Below are 13,434 nucleotides of genomic sequence, written 5' to 3'. Positions count from 1 at the left end.
TGTTCTATAAGCAACACTAATAGTGACCCACCTTAGCACAGTGGTGCACACATTGGGTGTGTATGTGCATAATAATTGAGGCTCTTAGGGATATAGGAGATAACAAAAGCATTTACAATGTGCACCGATACTCTGACTAATATCTTGTACACACTTTTTTTTTTTTTTTTTTTTTTTTGGTCTTGTACTCATTGCACTATCAATTCTTCAAACATCCTGGTTATTTCTGACTCGGGTTAGTCCGTCAATGGAGAGCGAACAGCGCGGTTTGAATTTTTAAAAAGCTACAAATCTTAAGTGCTATTATTTAACAACAGTTCCCCTCATTCTGTCGTGGAGCTAAACATGTGAATTTTGCCAGAAATGATCAAGAACTTTACATCCCAACTACTTCCAAACAGCCAGATGGAGTCCAGGAAGAACAGTTTGTTGATAAGCAAGAGTTGGAGTGAGTTGGGCGATGGACTTCTTACATGAGGGTGTCCTCCTCATGGTGTCTTGGATAAAGGTTGCCAATAGGTAAGAGGGAAGTCTACCAAGCGGTTGACACATCTGTTCTACACCATCGCCATCTTGTGTTGTGCTCATCTTCTGTGGAGGAACAGACACCGAAGCATGTAACTGATACAATTATTGCAAGATTGAGTAAAACTGTGTGCATATTGGCGCTGCACGGTCTCCGCGTTTGTGACGTTCTTATCGATAGTAACATAATTATCGACAACAGATGGATATTATGGGTATTCCATGATAGTCCGCACCAGCGTATGTACCAACCTGTCGTGACGTCATGTAGTGTTTGACATTTATCTACAATACCGGGTCGGATATTGGTGTTCCACTGAAAGAAGACACTGCCATGGTGGAGTTTGCCGTCTTGAAGACGGCATTGAGACTGGAACAAAAGTGCTGTCGTGCATTTCATTCGCATCAAAACGAGAAAACATTGTTTCCGTTTGAATAAACATTGCACGGATATATGGTTCTCATGTTCCTACTTTTTCAGGCTTGACGTTGGAACGACAAAGATTATGCATGCCGAAAATGATATTGCGTCTTCAATGTCAATTCAATTCAATTTTGAGAGTCTGATTTTGAACTCGTCATGACTCTTGTCACCGTTTCACTGTGTTAATTCCCAATTATCGAATATAGTTTATTTATGGTCATTTAGTACAGGTACTAATGTCACTATTATTCTGTATAGCAGATGAGATTGTGACTGTTAATACCGCCTACTGATACGAAAAGAGGAAAAAGTGAGGGACTGGATTTGCTGTAAACTGTAGATTTTTTGTCGTTCTATATAGACATTGATGTTTAGTTCTATGGATTTATCAGAGGCTTTTGTTGCTGATAATATATAAATGTCGCACATGTACGAAGACCTTAACTGAATGTATTTCTAAAGAAAAATGTCAAATGAAGAATGGAAAGCGTGAGCCACGCAATTTATAAGGAACTAGATCTTCATTAAAAGAAACCTGTACTGACATTTTCTACTTGTCTGATAATTCTAATCTACATTTTTTTGATGCCTACAACTGGAAAGAGAGGATTCTAAAACCCAGGATAAGCCTGTAATGATTTTTTGAAAAAAATGAAAACGAGCAAGCCAAGGAACGATCCACACAATTTGGCATACGTCACAGGTGCCAACCTCCGACTTTAGCAACACGAACTACACATGTCAATTTACTGATGAAATCTCACACGAAGTACTGCAAAAACTGTTATTTAGTAAAATTGCAATATGGAGTTGAAGTAAACATGTTGAACAATATTTATTAATTTTTAAAAGGAATTTCTTCAAAATATTTTTATTTAGATAGAATTTGTGGGGAATATTCCAGATATGCAAAAGAAAATTGGCATCATTGTCCGAACGTGCTGCCCATAGAAAACTGTGTGTATAACGTTGCACTAACTATGCATTGATGATAAGCGATAATGGTTCGACATCACAGTTCAAACTATCTAACGAAGATGAGGACTGAGTGATTCCTAAAATCTAAATCCAAAAAAATAGTCAACGGCAATCACGGTTTACGCCTATAGTTAGAAGAAAACAGCACCCAGAACATATAGACTCTAGACTAGAACTAGGACTAGGACTAGTGGGCAGTCAAGGACCGAGAAGATTCTACTCGCCGCCCCGCCCGTCGACAGCTGTACGTGCACAGCGCTCAATAGGCACAGCGTAAACGTTTAGTATTGTCACGGTCGGTCTCTCTTCGGAACATAGTCGTATGTGGCATAGTTATTAGGAGATTGTGAGTGTGAAGTACTGGGTCGGAGAAGTGTGAGAAGACATGTATTGTTCCTGTGAGATTCCGTGATAGATGAGGTTGGTAGCGGGCCTCACGGGCTGTAGAGTGGATGTTGAAGCATGACAGACTGCACTAAGACTCGAGATTCCGGTTCACAATAACTTTATTAAGGCGACAATACACTCGCCTGCTCCACATGACATTCAATACATGTACACGGTATAACATTGTCGTTCTTGTGATCTGCCGAAGTCTGACACTAACAGAGTAATCTTATCCCAATCTCAATGTAATCTGCCTAACAAAGAGAAACCCTGCTCTATTTATAGTGGACATGACAGTGACCGTCAGTGTGGCTAGCTGTCAATCACGTTTACAAAGCAGACGGTCAAATTAGACACACCAGAACCAGCGTAAACAAGAAACAAAGAACAAGAAGGGAGAAGAGGAGAGAGAGAGACTAGACGGGGAACAAAGAACAACATAGGAGAGGGGAAGAGAGGAGGACCGGATTACAAACAAAGGACAACATAGGAGAGGGCAAGAGAGAGGGACTGGACGAGAACAAAGAACAACATAAGCGAGGGAGAGAGGGAGACGAGGCGAGAGACAAAGAACAACATAAGAGACAATGGACGAGCTAATTAAGGCGAAGAGAAGAGAAGAGACAGAGAAGACGCTGAGCTGGCAGTTGTTACGGTCAAGTTCACACAAATGAATGCAAGGCGGTCACAGTGAATTGAAATGAACAAATCTTCCGGAGCTTTATTAGGAATTTGCTTAACAATCAGTTTCCAACCGGAATAATGATAATTGTTCAAAACATTACAGAGAAATTAACCATAACAATTGAATGTTAGATCGGATCGTTTCAACAAAAGATAACTCAGAGACAGATTATGTAATACCTGGCCAGGGTTTTACCCTAACAGAACCAACGTCGGGGCCCAACTCATCTGCGACGTGACGGGGAGGCGACGCCAGACGCTATCATATCACGTGGAGAGCGCGTCGATGCACGGGGACGTCGTCGAATCAGCAGGCGACGCTATCTCACTCAGGTCAGCTTGCAGCTCCGCGACTACGCCGGGTAAAAGGGCGTTGGCTGCCAGGTGCGCGTTGCCACTCACACAGTCTCGACGCCCTGGATCGACCTCGGCGTGGCTCCCACTAGTTGCCGTGTAGCAATCACAGGAATCACAGGTGGGCGTTGGCTCCAGACCGCCTGGTGGTTCGCCTGGCCAAGTCAACGAAAAGTTATCGACGCCGTCGTCGTCGAAGGGAAACGGGCTAGAAGCAGGTTGACATCTCCTGGATTACCCTGCTGTTTAGCACTTTAACTCAGTCCGCAGGATACTTGTCTCAGGGAGAGCAATTTCTCCCAAGACCATGGACGGGACGTTGAGAAAGTTATAACGGTCCTCTCTAACCGGAGTCTGATTGTCGACTGACGCGACCAATGCATTTTTAACATGAGCATTATTACATACATGGAAAATTCCGTCAGGCACGCCCAGCTTAATATATTCATAACATTAAACTCAACCTGGGCGAAGTGTGTAAGGCTGCGGTTCAAAACGACTGACTCAAAAGGAGATTACGTAACTGGTGGTGTTTATAAACATTCGCGATCGTGCACGTGTGATCGCATACACATGATCATAAAACATGAAGACCACATTGTTAAGTGATTACATGGGCAAATTCGTAACACAGTGTACCTCGCTTACACAACAGAAACACACAGAGCATATTACCTAGCTTACATAACAAAAACACAACAGATTACTGAACGCTATACTTAATCATATACGTATAAATATAAAACCGTTACAGTATGCAATACATACCCCTGCTGCCAGAACTTGAAGAAAGTCCAGACGAAAGTCCAGACTCCAAGGTCTAGCGTTGCCGCTAGATCTAGGCCCTTGTCCTGCAGGCTCTGTTGTTTCTGTGCTGAATTTTGCAGGTAAGGTATCTGCTTTATGGATTTTCAATGTTTTTGTAGTCGAGATAAATCTCATGGTGGTCGTATTAACACCATGGACTAACTTAGATCTAGTTTTAGGACCCATACCTCGGAAGAGTGGCCTGACCACGTAGATACAAACAGTGCCGCCGCTTCGCGATCCAAGCGCTGGTGTATTAAACGCTAGGCATAGTGCTAGAGTACTTCCGTATCCATGTAGATATCTCAAAATTCACTTAACCAAATTGCACCAAAATCACAAGAAATATTTTATGACTCATGTCCACTTGCTCACGCTAATTGGAACCAAATCGCAAGTCGGGAAGCATAAGTGAAGTTGTCGACTTTCCTGTCGTCGCTAAAAACAATCTGCTCTGTAGGACTAAACAAGAGTGATCGCGGCGTAGTAGCCCTAGAGAGGCCCTACGGCCTGCGCACGCACAGACTGAAGTTCGCCATTTAATATCATGAGACAAATCTTTCAAGTAATCGGGAGCAAAAAATCAATTTATAAATTATTTGAGCTAAGTTGAATGAAAAATAAAGTTCGTAAATCACACAAATCGCCAAAATTATGACATTTTTTAGTTTAGTTCCCGCGTAAATTCCCCGTTCGCACAGTACTAGTCGGCTAACTTCAGCTCTAGATTGTGCATGTCGTGTTTACCAAGATCTCTCGCGAAGAGTGAGGTTATTTTCGTGACAACTTGAAAGTCGGCGTCAATATTGATACTTCTCGATTACCGATTTCGTTCAAATATGAAACAGTATTTTGAAATATGCTTAGAAGTATATCCTGTAATTTTGGTGCGATTTGGTTCAGCGAAATTTGAGACAGCTGCATGGATAGGACAGTACACAAGTGCCGCCTGCTAGCTAAATTGGGCCTAAGCGTCGTCTGCTACTCGGCACGATTTAACGCACGCGTATGCGAGGGCTTGTAATCAGAGATATATTTGGCACCTGTGACATCACGACATCCGGGCTCGTCAGCTCATTAGCATAATTCTCGCCAAAAAAGTGCCATTTTCAACATGAAGTTACGGGCTAAATCGTTATGAAATTTTGGTTCTGTTTGCACCTCTGGGTCTTTTAGAATTAAAAGAACAACATATAAAAAAATTAAAAACCAGTACAATGCCCTTTTAAGATCCGGTCGGTAATTTTTTCCCCATTTTCGAAGCATTAGACGGCATTTACAGCCCCACTTGTCTCATAGTTAACTTTTACACAACAATCGTACCACTAATAGCCGTACTAAATGACCATAACTATTAACATTAAATCCCATAATAGGAAGAATAATTCATAATCGTGAACATAAATCAAACTCTACAGATGCACTTCGTCTGAAACATGCTACAAAATTACAGGAATGTGTTAATTATGATTATTTAGACGAGAAAAGAGAAATATTCATTACAGATTTGCATGAAAGTGATAAACACCTTATGTAAAAAGGTAAATGAGAAATCCCCTTAATGAAATATGAAAATATGCTTGTTTGGGATAACCATAATATGGCAAAGATTTTTAATGCTAATCTTTTCTTTTTTTGGGGGGGGGGGGGGCTTTTTTTTAATTTGGCTTTAGGTTGCTAGGAATATTTCACTTGTCAATAAATAATTTGAAGAATTTGTTGATGATGTAAATTCTAACTAGTAATCTTTTTTTTCCAACAAATTAAAAGAAATGAAAAGAGCGATGATTTAGTGAAACACAATATATGAATAAATAAACATATATAGGTATATGTATTTGTATATATATATATATATAGCGAAAACTATATATATATATATATATATATATATATATATATAATTCGTATTATATTATATTTAAACATATATACGCATATGTATTTGTATATATATGTTTCTATAATTTGGGAACCTCTTTCCCCTATTTGATAATGATTCAGATTATCAGACGATAGATTTTCATGGAATCATCACACGAGTCATTTTGGTATGTTGTTAACGAGAAATGTAGCCATCTTGTATGTACTGAGATATTTTACCTTGATTCTAAAACAATGATCGTATCACAGACTTTATCCTCTCCGATCTTTATAGTATTCTTGTCTGTATTAGATGATTCATGCGAAGAGTATTTTCCTTTATTACAATAATGTATTGATTTTGTGTATCTATGTACATAAACATGTCTTATATTGTAATTGAACTTTTATTGGTATTGAAATAATGAAATTAAGAATAATAAAATGAAGCAATATCTTGATAAATTATGTATAATTCAGAAGAGAGTGATAGGATCACAATATGACTTGTAATGATAGATTACCCACAGATAATATATCATTTTGTGATAGTAAAATACTTGAGAGTGATTTATATCATTTTCATATATGTAGCAATAAGAAAGAAACTTACTGTTGCGATTATCATTAAGGACATTTCCGTACCTCTGGACATGTAACTTACAGGTAACCGACACTTACAAGCTGCTTGTTCTTTAGGTTTCCCTCCATAATGATTTATTATATGATCTTTGTCAGTTCTAGAAAAATTGTTATGTATTGCTTGTATGTTTTGATGTTTTGTAATGTTGTAATCTTATGCAAAGATAAATCAAAATAAATCTAATTCAATCTTTAAATCAAGTCATTAGCACTGTTCACAGGTGTCTTGATCACTTTGATAGTGGTAGTAGAATACAGATTGCTTCTTTGTAGTTTTTCCCCTTTCTTTATGTTCAATTGAACATCGCTATACAGCTCAGATAGCAACTTAATTGGGCCACCTAATAACGAATATTGTTCGGTAATTTTGATCAATGTGCGAAACAGATTTGCCAGCTACCGAGGAAATCTGTAGTACAACGACTGATTTTACCGCAATCTGTTCTGTTGAAATAAGATAGCATCTTGTGAGTGGCGCAGTGGTGTTGACATGCTCGCAAAAGTAACGAATGAGGGATCATAATGTCTCGTGATATCAATGCAAGGGAATAATAACATGATTGATTGTTCTGCCCCTTGCACCTTGTTGCAGTGTCGTAAAGGTATGGTATTTTTTTTACCTGTAATCGTCTGTTTGATCAGGTTGTGTGAGATTGTACAGCGCCACCATTTGTCCACTTTGTCGTGCCGATCAGACAGCCTCCGTTCCGTCGAGCCACTGGTTACAATCACTGACATCATGCATTCAGATTTCATGCATAATCATTTTCGCCGGAGACATTGCCCATGGCAACCCGAAGGCTGATCCAGACAGTTATTAATAGACCAGTTCGTAATTCCACTTTGCGCATGAGCAGAAAAAGGTCATTTGTACCAACAGGCAATCTGGTTTATTAATTCACTGACATAAGTATCTGTGATGTGATGATTATTCAGATGATCCTTGTTTAAATAGTGCTTGCCAGCACATCCACCTGATAGCAAGCCTGGCATTTGGCAATGTCAAAAGAAAAAGGTTGTTATGAACAATGTATCTTTTCATATGGAATGAATTTTTGTTCATTTTTGATCAGATTTCAGGTTTTAATGAAGTTGTTAAATGACTGTGAAATAATGATACTTATAAAGACAATTTAAAAGGTAAGGTATCTTGCAATAGTAAAAAATAGTGATTAAGAACTAGGTAATAAAATTTCCAAACATTTTTACTTTCATCCCTTTGTTACCACATATCTCAACCTCTACTTATTCATTTTTTTTTCTTTCTTACGTTCCCTATTCCAAGGCCGTTTCAAATTCGTCAGTTTATTTTCTCCCATGCCACTTCAGCCTCTGCTCACGCATTCTTTATTTTCCAGACTTCTCAGTTAAGTCTCATTCTTTTCATTTTCTGTCAGCAGCCATCGCACCCTCTACTTGTCTTTTCATCATTCTCAATCACATAAACATCTCACATCATCACCCTATAATTTTTTGTCTCTTCCTCGTCCTCAATCACATAAACACATCTCAAAAACAATGTAAAACCACTTAAACTGAATCAACTTTCAATCACCAGTGATATTCAATGGGGGAAAACAGCTATAAGTTTTCATTCAAACAAACATGTAATTTCACCCTCTGTTTACACACTTGTTTTCTGACATCTCACTGTCATTTTTAATACTTCATTTCATTTTATTTCTCCAGCCATCAAACCCTCCACTTAAGTTATTTCTTCATCTTCCATCACACAAACACAAATCAAAAACTTTGTAAAAATTGACACAAGAAATCCAACTTTCAATCAATCGATGTCCAGTATAAAAAGACATATATGTTCATAAAAACAAATATGTATATTTATTTCGAATTATTTTAGTACATATATTGCTAAGGTAACATACCCATACAAGCTATACCTCTTCGGATGGAATTGTCTCAGTGAAACGTTTTAAGTTTGAATCTCCTATACAAACTATACGTATTTGGGATAAGATTGTCAAAGTGAAAGGCATGTACTATGATATCAAGCTTGGGTAACATACAACCTGTCCAGATAAAATTGTCCCAGTGAAACATGGTAAGATAAGATAACAAATAACTCGGATAAAATTGTCTAAGTGAAAGATGGTTCGGATAAAAGGCTATTTGGATAAAATTGTGTCAGTTTGACATGGTACGATAGGACAACATACAAACTGTTCAGATGAAATTGTCCCAGTGTAATAGAAAGATAGGATAACAAGCTATTCGGATAAAATTGTCCCAGTGAAGCATAGCATAAAAGGCTATTCGGATAAAATTGTCCCAGTGTAACATGGTAAGGTGGGATAACTTACAAACTGTTTACATGAAAATGTCCCAATGAAGCATACTACAATACGATAACAGACTGTTCGGATAAAATCGTCTCTAAGTGAAACATAACAAGATAGGATAACAGACTATTCGGATAAAATTGTCCCAGGCCAGTGTAACATGGTAGGATAGGATAACAGACTATTCGGATAAAACTGTCCCAGTGTAACATGGTAGGATAGGATACAAGACTATTCGGATAAAATTATCCAAGGAAAACATAACAAGATAGGATAACAGACTATTCGGATAAAATTGTCCCAGTCTAACATGGTAGGATAGGATAACAGACTATTTGGATAAAATTATCCAAGGAAAACATAACAAGATAGGATAACAGACTATTCGGATAAAATTGTCCCAGGCCAGTGTAACATGGTAGGATAGGATAACAGACTATTCGAATAAAATTGTCCCAGTGTAACATGGTAGGATAGGATACCAGACTATTCGGATAAAATTATCCAAGGAAAGCATAACAAGATAGGATAACAGACTATTCAGATAAAATTGTCCCAGGCCAGTGTAACATGGTAGGATAGGATAACAGACTATTCGGATAAAATTGTCCCAGTGTAACATGGTAGGATAGGATACCAGACTATTTGGATAAAATTATCCAAGGAAAGCATAACAAGATAGGATAACAGACTATTCGGATAAAATTGTCCCAGTGTAACATGGTAGGATAGGATACCAGACTATTCGGATAAAATTATCCAAGGAAAACATAACAAGATAGGATAACAGACAATGAGAATAAAATTGTCCCAGTGTAACATGGTAGGATAGGATAACATACTATTCGGATAAAATTATCCAAGGAAAACATAATAAGATAGGATACCAGACTATTCAGATAAAATAATCCAAGGAAAACATAACAAGATAGGATAACAGACTATTAGGATAAAATTGTCCCAGTGTAACATGGTAGGATAGGATACCAGACTATTCGGATAAAATTGTCCCAGTGTAACATGGTAGGATAGGATACCAGACTATTCGGATAAAATTGTCCCAGTGTAACATGGTAGGATAGGATAACAGACTATTCGGATAAAACTGTCCCAGTGTAACATGGTAGGATAGGATACAAGACTATTCGGATAAAATTATCCAAGGAAAACATAACAAGATAGGATAACAGACTATTCGGATAAAATTGTCCCAGTCTAACATGGTAGGATAGGATAACAGACTATTTGGATAAAATTATCCAAGGAAAACATAACAAGATAGGATAACAGACTATTCGGATAAAATTGTCCCAGGCCAGTGTAACATGGTAGGATAGGATAACAGACTATTCGAATAAAATTGTCCCAGTGTAACATGGTAGGATAGGATACCAGACTATTCGGATAAAATTATCCAAGGAAAGCATAACAAGATAGGATAACAGACTATTCAGATAAAATTGTCCCAGGCCAGTGTAACATGGTAGGATAGGATAACAGACTATTCGGATAAAATTGTCCCAGTGTAACATGGTAGGATAGGATACCAGACTATTTGGATAAAATTATCCAAGGAAAGCATAACAAGATAGGATAACAGACTATTCGGATAAAATTGTCCCAGTGTAACATGGTAGGATAGGATACCAGACTATTCGGATAAAATTATCCAAGGAAAACATAACAAGATAGGATAACAGACAATGAGAATAAAATTGTCCCAGTGTAACATGGTAGGATAGGATAACATACTATTCGGATAAAATTATCCAAGGAAAACATAATAAGATAGGATACCAGACTATTCAGATAAAATAATCCAAGGAAAACATAACAAGATAGGATAACAGACTATTAGGATAAAATTGTCCCAGTGTAACATGGTAGGATAGGATACCAGACTATTCGGATAAAATTGTCCCAGTGTAACATGGTAGGATAGGATACCAGACTATTCGGATAAAATTGTCCCAGTGTAACATGGTAGGATAGGATACCAGATTATTCGGATAAAATTGTCCCAGTGTAACATGGTAGGATAGGATACCAGACTATTCGGATAAATTTATCCAAGGGAAACATAACAAGATAGGATAACAGACTATTCGGATAAAATTATCCAAGGGAAACATAACAAGATAGGATAACAGACTATTCGGATAAAATCATCCCATATAGAATACAAACTGTTTGGATAAAATTGTCCAAGTGAAACAAGAAACTGATTGGATAAAATTGTCCCACTGAAACATACTAAGATAGGATACCAGACTATTTGGATAAAATCATCCCATACAACATACTTAACTGTTAGGATAAAATTGTCCTCGTGAAACATACATGTACTAAGACAGGATAACAGACTATTCGGATAATATTGTCTTAGTGAAACATACAAACTGATCAGATAAAATTGTCCCACTGAAACATACTAAGATAGGATAACAGACTATTCTAATAAAATTATCCCATATAGAATACAAACTGTTTGGATAATATTGTCCAAGTGAAACATACAAACTGATCAGATAAAATTGTCCCACTGAAACATACTACAATAGGATAACAGACTATTCGGATAATATTGTCCTAGTGAAACATACAAACTGATCAGATAAGATTGTCTCACTGAAACGTACTAAGATAGGATAACAAGCTTATTGGATGATATTGTTCCTGTGAAATTTTTTGAATAAAATGTGTAAATGAAACATATCAAGTAAGGATAACAGAGATAAGCTATTCTTACTAAGAATGGGACTTAATCTACAAGTATCATCTGCCAGGCTACTCAGGGCCTAAGCTGACACTGTATTCAGACAAAATTATCCCAATGAAACCTATGCTAAGTTTGAATAGCATGTGAACAATTCAAACAAAGTCAGTGAAACATATCAGGTTTTAATAAACTACAAACTACTTTGAGAGAATTGTCCTTATCAAACATTTGAAATATATCCAAATGATTCAAATAAGATAAATTGTTTCCAGTGAAACATCTCAAATCTGCACAAAATTTGAACTATACAGATAAGCTCATCCCGATGGCCAACTACGTTTGTATAACATACAAATGATTCAGTTAAATTGTCCTAGAAAAAAATCAAATTTTGAGAACACTTGAACTATTTGGATAAAATTGTCAGTGATACAATCAAGTATGGCTAACAAACATTACTTGCATAAAATCATCCCGCTGAAACATCTCAAGATTGGATAAACAACAAACTGTTAAAACAAATTGTCCTAGTGACACATCAAGTTACATAAGCTTTGCATCTCACAACGATAAAATCATTAGTAATCCCGGGGCCCTGTTTTATGAAGAGTTGTAATCAAGCAGGAACATTGAGACGGATGTGTGCTTACAACAAAATTATTCATAATTTTCCAATATCAAAATATATAAAGTATTGTGATAGTGTATGCTAAAAAGGACCTTATTTTCCAGACATTGACCTTTACAATAAAAAATGTAAAAGTATAAACAAATATAAGTGGCAAGAATTGCAATAAAATCAAATTGAAAACTATAATTTTATACAGTGCAGGAAAGGGAAGTGGTAAATTGGTAGAGGCTTTACAAAATCTGAGCTGACTAAAATGAAGCTAAAAAGAGCAAGAAATATACAATAAATGCTTCACAGATAATACTAAAGACCTGAAATGTCTTGTCCTTTGCACTCACAGGCTGTGATTAAAGTGCACAGCTCTTATGCAATACACGGTGATTCTTCTACAAAGACACTCGTATAACTCAGAAAGGCAAGAAGTAATAAATACCCAACTGACTGCCCAAAGCTGTGCTAACAGATATTGGCAGGAAATCTGTCAGAACAGCAAGTCAGCCACTGACAGTGGCGATACCTGAAGGAGGTATGCCAGTGTGAAGAAGGCTCGTGATCCATCTGCAACCAAGTTAGCCACTCTGAAATCATCTGCTGGGACAGCACCACAGACCATTTATAGCAAAGCTCACAAAAGCTATTGATTTTACAAAAACAAAGATGATCACAGTGATTGCAACAATTACCATGGAATCCACATATTTCTTCTCAGCACTGTTGGAAAGACCTTTACATGCATAATCCTGTCCAGACTACAACTGCTTGCCTCTCAAATTTACCCAGAATCAGTGTGGCTCTAGAACAGGAAGATAAACTGCTAACATTGTGTTCTCGATTATATGCAAACTTCAGGAGAGGTCCAGAGAGCAGAGAATGCCATCATATGTGGCCTTCATTGATCCGACCAAGGCCTTGGACTTATAAGTCAGTAAAAAAGGCCTCTTCATCCTCCCTCAAAAAAAAAAAAATATATCTACCAAAGGTGCTGGGATTCATTAAATCTTCAATGATGATATGAAAGGCACCATACAACACAATATCAGCCATCTTCTGAATAAAAAACTGCATATAAAGCAAGTGTGCCTTGCTCCCACATTATTTGGCATCACCTTCTCCCTGGCAC

Source organism: Diadema antillarum, unplaced genomic scaffold (genome assembly GCF_040938485.1).
Source record: "Diadema antillarum isolate AM-2024a unplaced genomic scaffold, OU_Dant_1.0 scf00000022, whole genome shotgun sequence".
NCBI lineage: Eukaryota > Metazoa > Echinodermata > Echinoidea > Diadematoida > Diadematidae > Diadema > Diadema antillarum.
The sequence above is the reverse complement of the archived record's forward strand: the minus strand, read 5'-3'. Positions refer to the sequence as shown.